The sequence below is a fragment of the Schistocerca serialis genome, chromosome 8 (genome assembly GCF_023864345.2).
Source record: "Schistocerca serialis cubense isolate TAMUIC-IGC-003099 chromosome 8, iqSchSeri2.2, whole genome shotgun sequence".
NCBI lineage: Eukaryota > Metazoa > Arthropoda > Insecta > Orthoptera > Acrididae > Schistocerca > Schistocerca serialis.
The window spans coordinates 52,796,980-52,804,972 of NC_064645.1; positions in this window are offsets into that span (position 1 = coordinate 52,796,980).

Consider the following 7,993-nt stretch of genomic DNA (forward strand, 5'->3'; position numbering starts at 1 on the left):
ACATACTCCCACATACGTTCACCAGGCCCAAAGAGGGGTGATTGCCTGAGCTTTTACCTTCCCAAATTGCCAACTGGTCGCTCTGCCAGGAGTTTGAGAAGTGTGACCTGAGGTGTGAACAGTCAGCTAAGGCAGATGAGCTGGCCATCAGAGACATGCAATCATGGGGTATTTCCTCGCATTGAGCCAATCACCATCTCATTCTACATCTACTAAATGTAGACAGAATGAGGCTAAAGATTCCAAGACACTCCCAGCAGCACCTCAGTTCCTTGTGGCATCATGTATATCATGTATTGAAGGAGGTCAGTGATTTGCTACCATTAATCTGTATATTATTCAGAAAGGTGTTGATGCAATTGCAGGTGCTGTGAAATCCTGCTCTCGTTTAAGTAATAGCACTTTCCTTTTGGAGACCAATTGTGATTTTCAAGTCCAATGACTGCTTGCAGCTTTGCTCCTCGACGGCTGTCCTGTTCATGTTGAGGCGCATCGAATGCTGAATTCTTTACCTGCTGTTATTTACACTAGGCTGCTCACTGGCCTGTTTGAGGGAGAAACCCAAACTTATCACTCTGATCAGGACATCACTGTGGTCCATCGGGTAATGAAGAAGGTTGATGCAACCTTAGTGCATACATGCACTGTTTTTCTCATGTTTCACAGAGAATTCCTTCCATCTAAGATAAAAGCAGGCTATGAATCTGCCATGCTCTGACCATACATTCCAAACCCGATGCCCTTCTACTAGTGTTAATGCTACAATCACATACAAATATCGTGTAAAAACAGCCAAATGTGTTACTTGTGGTAGGGATGCTCAAGAGTGCGATTGTCTGTCTCCTTGTCCCATCTGTATCAATTGCGATGGTGACCATGCAGCCTAATCCTCAAAATGTCCCATATATCTTGATGACCCAGGAGATCCAGGTGACAGAAAAAGTGCCTAACCCTGTTGCTTGCAAGTTGTTGGTTAGTCGAAAGCCCTGGGTTTTACCATCTAGCACTTAACAGTACCATTCTTACTACATCTTGCTCCACAAAGGACACGACTATGCAGACTTGTGAGCACGAATTCAGCAGTGTGGTTGTCAAATTGCCCAGCATCACGGTAGCATCCCCATCTCCTTCTACTCCAGCTGTGCAACTAGCCACCAAATCTTTGCCTACGGCAGTGAAATGACCTGCTACACAACTGGCAGTCCGGAAAGGACAGAAGGAATGCCCCTGCAAAGACTTTTAATGTCCCTCCAACCAACAAACATCTGAGTCCATCTGCCAACTGCAAAGGCTTCAAAGAAGTCAAAGACAAATGGTTTTCACCTTTGCCGACTCGGAGTGTCCTCCGACCTCTGTGTTGATGGTGCGCACTGCCAACCGTTTTTCTGCCCTGGAATCTGCAGATTGACTCAGTAAGAATGCCAACACCTCTGTAGACCTCACGTAACAGGACCCTCCAGCCTCTGGGTCCTTTAGCAGTGGGTCGTTGAAGGCTGGCACTCGGCAGCCGCCGAGGTGATGACTTTACATTTTTTCCCTCGTCCCCTTTCCCTCTCATGAACCTCCTCCAATGGAATGTTCATGGCATGAGATTCAACAAGGAAAAATTATGGTTGCTCTTTGAATTGCAGTGACCACTTTTTTCTGCTTCCAGGAAACAAAATTGCATCCTCACAATCGTTCTGACCTCTCACATTTCTCTGCAGTCAGCTTTGACCTTTCCCTGGAGGACAGCATTCCATGTCATGGGTTATTCAGCTTATCCATGATGATATTTAAAGTCAAACCATCTCACTGAACACTTGGTTGCAAGCTGCTGTACTCCGTATTTTCCTTCCTCGCCTCACTTTTCTCTATGTACCATCCACATCTCTCCATCATTTGGTGTCATTAGGGCAGACTTCCTCCAGCTTACTGATCAATTCCTTCACTCCTTTTTGCTTCTTGGTGTCTTTAATGCGCACCATCCCCATTGGGCTCTTCCAGAACCTGTCTGACTGACTGACCTCAATCAACTCTACCTCATATACCTTAACACTGGAGCACCCACATTCCTTTCAGACTCTGTTGTTGTTGTTGTGGTCTTCAGTCCTGAGACTGGTTTGATGCAGCTCTCCATGCTACTCTATCCTGTGCAAGTTTCTTCATCTCCCAGTACCTACTGCAACCTACATCCTTCTGAATCTGCTTAGTGTATTCATCTCTTGGTCTCCCTCTACGATTTTTACCCTCCACGCTGCCCTCCAATACTAAATTGGTGATCCCTTGATGCCTCAGAACATGTCCTACCAACCGATCCCTTCGTCTGGTCAAGTTGTGCCACAAACTTCTCTTCTCTCCAATCCTATTCAATACTTCCTCATTAGTTATGTGATCTACCCATCTAATCTTCAGCATTCTTCTGTAGCACCACATTTCGAAAGCTTCTATTCTCTTCTTGTCCAAACTAGTTGTCGTCCATGTTTCACATCCATACATGGCTACACTCCATACAAATACTTTCAGAAAGGACTTCCTGACACTTAAATCTATACTCGATGTTAACAAATTTCTCTTCTTCAGAAACACTTTCCTTGCCATTGCCAGTCTACATTTTAAATCCTCTCTACTTCGACCATCATCAGTTATTTTGCTCCCCAAATAGCAAAACTCCTTTACTACTTTAAGTGTCTCATTTCCTAATCTAATTCGCTCAGCATCACCCGACTTAATTCGACTACATTCCATTATCCTCGTTTTGCTTTTGTTGATGTTCATCTTATATCCTCCTTTCAAGACACTGTCCATTCCATTCAACTGCTCTTCCAAGTCCTTTGCTGTCTCCGACAGAATTACAATGTCATCGGCGAACCTCAAAGTTTTTATTTCTTCTCCATGGATTTTAATACCTACTCCAAATTTTTCTTTTGTTTCCTTTACTGCTTACTCAATATACAGATTGAATAACATCGGGGAGAGGCTACAACCCTGTCTTACTTCCTTCCCAACCACTGCTTCCCTTTCATGTCCCTCATCTCTTATAGCTGCCATCTGGTTTCTGTACAAATTGTAAATAGCCTTTCGCTCCCTGTATTTTACCCCTGCCACCTTTAGAATTTGAAAGAGAGTATTCCAGTCAACATTGTCAAAAGCTTTCTCTAAGTCTACAAATGCTAGAAACGTAGGTTTACCTTTCCTTAATCTTTCTTCTAAGATAAGTCGTAAGGTCAGTATTGCCTCACGTGTTCCACTGTTTTACGGAATCCAAACTGATCATCCCCGAGGTCGGCTTCTACTAGTTTTTCCATTCATCTGTAAAGAATTTGTGTCAGTAATTTGCAGCTGTGGCTTATTAAACTGATTGTTCGGTAATTTTCACATCTGTCAACACCTGCTTTCTTTGGGATTGGAATTATTATATTCTTCTTGAAGTCTGAGGGTATTTCGCCTGTTTCATACATCTTGCTCACCAGATGGTAGAATTTTGACAGGACTGGCTCTCCCAAGGCCGTCAGTAGTTCCAATAGAATGTTGTCTACTCCAGGGGCCTTGTTCCGACTCAGGTCTTTCAGTGCTCTGTCAAACTCTTCACGCAGTATCATATCTCCCATTTCATCTTCATCTACATTCTCTCCCATTTCCATAATATTGTCCTCAAGTACATCACCCTTGTATAGACCCTCAATATACTCCTTCCACCTTTCTGCTTTCCCTTCTTTGCTTAGAACTGGGTTTCCATCTGAGCTCTAGATGTTCATACAAGTGGTTCTCTTATCTCCAAAGGTCTCTTTAATTTTTCTGTAGGCAGTATCTATCTTACCCCTAGTGAGATAAGCCTCTACATCCTTACATTTGTCCTCTAGCCATCCCTGCTTAGCCATTTTGTACTTCCTGTCGATCTCATTTTTGAGACGTTTGTATTCCTTTTTGCCTGTTTCATTTACTGCATTTTTATATTTTCTCCTTTCATCAATTAAATTCAATATTTCCTCTGTTACCCAAGAATTTCTACTAGCCCTCATCTTTTTACCTAATTGATCCTCTGCTGCCTTCACTACTTCATCCCTCAAAGCTACCCATTCTTCTTCTACTGTATTTCTTTCCCCCATTCCTGTCAATTGTTCCCTTATGCTCTCCCTGAAACTCTGTACAACCTCTGGTTTAGTCAGTTTATCCATGTCCCATCTCCTTAAATTCCCACCTTTTTGCAGTTTCTTCAGTTTTAATCTACAGTTCATAACCAATAAATTGTGGTCAGAGTCCACATCTGCCCCTGGAAATGTCTTACAATTTAAAACCTGGTTCCTAAATCTCTGTTTTACCATTATATAATCTATCTGATACCTTTTAGTATCTCTAGGGTTCTTCCATGTATACAACCTTCTTTCATGATTCTTAAACCAAGTGTTAGCTATGATTATGTTGTGCTCTGTGCAAAATTCTACCAGGCAGCTTCCTCTTTCATTTCTTAGCCCCAGTCCATATTCACCTACTACATTTCCTTCTCTCCCTTTTCCTACACTCGAATTCCAGTCACCCATGACTATTAAATTTTCGTCTCCCTTCACTATCTGAATAATTTCTTTTATTTCATCATACATTTCTTCAATTTCTTCATCATCTGCAGAGCTAGTTGGCATATAAACTTGTACTACTGTAGTAGGTGTGGGCTTCGTATCTATCTTGGCCACAACAATGCGTTCGCTGTGCTGTTTGTAGTAGCTTACCCACATTCCTATTTTCCTATTCATTACTAAACCTACTCCTGCATTACCCCTATTTGATTTTGTGTTTAGAACCCTATAGTCACCTGACCAGAAGTCTTGTTCCTCCTGCCACCGAACTTCACTAATTCCCGCTATATCTGACTTTAACCTATCCATTTCCCTTTTTAAATTTTCTAACCTACCTGCCCGATTAAGGGATCTGACATTCCACGCTCCGATCCGTAGAACGCCAGTCTTCTTTCTCCTGATAACGACATCCTCTTGAGTAGTCCCCGCCTGGAGATCCGAATGGGGGACTATTTTACCTCAGGAATATTTTACCCAAGAGGACACCATTATCATTTAATCATACAGTAAAGCTGCATGCCCTCGGGAAAAATTATGGCTATAGTTTCCCCTTGCTTTCAGCCGTTTGCAGTACCAGCACAGCAAGGCCGTTCTGGCTAGTGTTACAGGGCCAGATCAGTCAATCATCCAGACTGTTGCCCCTGCAACTACTGAAAAGGCTGCTGCCCCTCTTCAGGAACCACACGATTGCCTGGCCTCTCAACAGATACCCCTCCGTTGTGGTTGTACCTACGGTACGGCCATCTGTATTGCTGAGGCACGCAAGCCTCCCCACCAACGGCAAGGTCCATGGTTCATGGGGGGTTTCAGACTCTATGCAGACCTATTCCCATTTGGACCTCTTGTTCTGCACAGCCCAGCTAGCCTGTTGTCTCAAGTGATCTGTTCTCTCTGACAAGTTTTCGAGCTATCATTTCCCATGTGCTATCCATTTGCTAACTCCTACCACCCCTGCGTGTAAACCCAAATGGAAGCTTTCTAAGGCTGACTGGAGGCTCTACTCCTCCATGGCGATCTTAATCGAACACCATTTGCCCAGTTGTGATGACAAGTTAGAATACCTTACAAATGTTATCCCTACCACCACAGACAGTTTCATTCCTCGCACTTCATCTTTACCGCACCATGTCCCTGTTCATTGGGGGACTGAGGCATGCCATGACGAAATTCGTGCATGAAGATGTGCTCTCCAAGTTTTTAACCGTCCTCCTATGGTGGCGAACTGTGTTCATTATAAACAGTTGTGTGCACAATGTCATCGCATTCTTGGGGATAGTAAGAAAGCTAGCTGGATTTCATTGACTAGTTCTGTTAACAATTCCACTCCCTCTTCCATTGTGTGGGCCAACCTTTGATTGCTATCTGGGACCATGGCCCATCCCCCAGTTTTCAGCCTGGCCATAGCAGATGATGTCATTGTGCACCCCGCTGCTGTCTCCAACACCTTAGGCTGCTATTTTATAGATATTTCTAGCCCCACCAACTATCACTATCCTCCATTGGAAACAAGTGGAGGAGGCTCAGGTGATACACATCTCCTCTCAGAATCATAAATGTTTCAATGCCACCTTTACTATGAGGGAGCTAGATCATGTTCCAACTTCATCCCGACTTTCCACCCCAGAGCCATACAATGTTCACATTCAGATGTTGCAGCACCTTCTTCTTCTGGGCAGATGGCACATTTCCCAAATGGTTCAAATGGCTCTGAGCACTATGGGACTTAACATCTGAGGTCATCAGTCCCCTAGAACTTAGAACTACTTAAACCCAACTAACCCAAGGACATCACACACATCCATGCCCGAGGCAGGATTCGAACCTGTGAGTGTAGCGGTCGCATGGTTCCAGACTGTAGCGCTTAGAACCACTTGGCCGCAACAGCCGGCACCCATTTCCCAGACACTGGGATGAAGCCACTGTTGTACACATACCTAAGCCTGATAAAGGGACGAACACCTTCCTTCTTGCTACAGCCTCATTTCTTCCACCAGCTGTGTTCTAGCTACAGCCTCATTTCTCCTACCAGCTGTGTTTGCAAAGTGATGGAACGTATCATTCATGCCTAGCCGGTATGGTGGTTCAAGTCACGCAATTTACTAACCACTGCACAATGTCGATTTTGTGTGTGCCGTTCTGCGGTTGACCATCTCATCACTCTTATCAATCCATGTCATGAACAGTTTTCTGCAGAAATACCAAACTGTGATCATGTTTTTATGATTTGGAGAAAGCATATGATGCCTGCTGTAGGACTGGTATTCTCCTCATTTTTTATACATGGGGCTTGTGAGGCCACCTGCTCCGTTTTCTTCAGGAATTTTTAAAAGACAGAGTATTCAAGCTATGTGTGTTCTGCCTTGTCAGACACCTTTATCTAGGAAAATGTGGTGCCTCAGGGCTCCGTCATGAGCGTCATCCTCTTTTTCTATAGCTGTTAAACCTATTATTGCCTTTGTCCCATCATGCATTTTCGGCTCCCTTTTTGTCGACAAGTTTGTGATCTATTGCATTCTCCAGGGACTTCCCTTCTCAAGGAGTGTCTTCAGCGATGTCTTGATTGACTTGATTCATGGAGCATCAACAATGGCTTTCGCTTTTCTACTGATGAAACCTTTTATATGAATTTCTGGGAATGTAATGGGTTTCTTCCACTGCCTTTACATCTTGGGCATGTTGCTCTTCTGTTATCTGAAACTATGAAATTCCTGGGTCTTGTGCTTGATAGAAGATTACCTTGGTCCTCGCACATGCCTTACCTGCCTACCTGTTGTATCAGGTCCCCCAATGTCCTATGTGCTCTAAGCATTACTTCCTGGGGAATAGATCAAACTACCCTCCTCCATTTGTGCGGACCCCTTGTCTGTTTGAAACTAGACTGCATTTATGCATATGCACGTCCGTCCATCTTATGCTGTCTGAACACAATCCATCATCGTGGAATCAGTTTGGCCAGTGGCGCCTTTCACACTAGCCTGGTTAACAATCTCTACACAGAAGCCACTGAACTATCATCATTGTAATGACATGATGTTCTCCTCAGCGGATACGCGTTCCATTTATCTGCCATGCCCAGATACTCATTCTTTGATGACTCCTATGACCGGCAGTATGGAGCACATCCCTCTTCTCTGTTATCTCCTGAAGTTCTTTTTCGGCCATTGCTCCAGCAACTTAACTTCGCACTACCTCCTACTTTCCTGATGGGTGTGAAGCCTTCGTTACCTTGGCTTTGTGCGGAGATGCATGTTCACCATGGACTTCATTCCCTTTCTAAGGAAGCTACTCAAGATTTTATCTATCACTGTAAGTTTCTCAACAATGGCACGGAATTTAGCAATAGTACCTTTGCTTACACTGATGGCTCTCAGACTGACTACAGTGTCAGATATGTTTTTGTCATTGGCACTGACGATTTCCATTATTGGTTTCCAGAACAC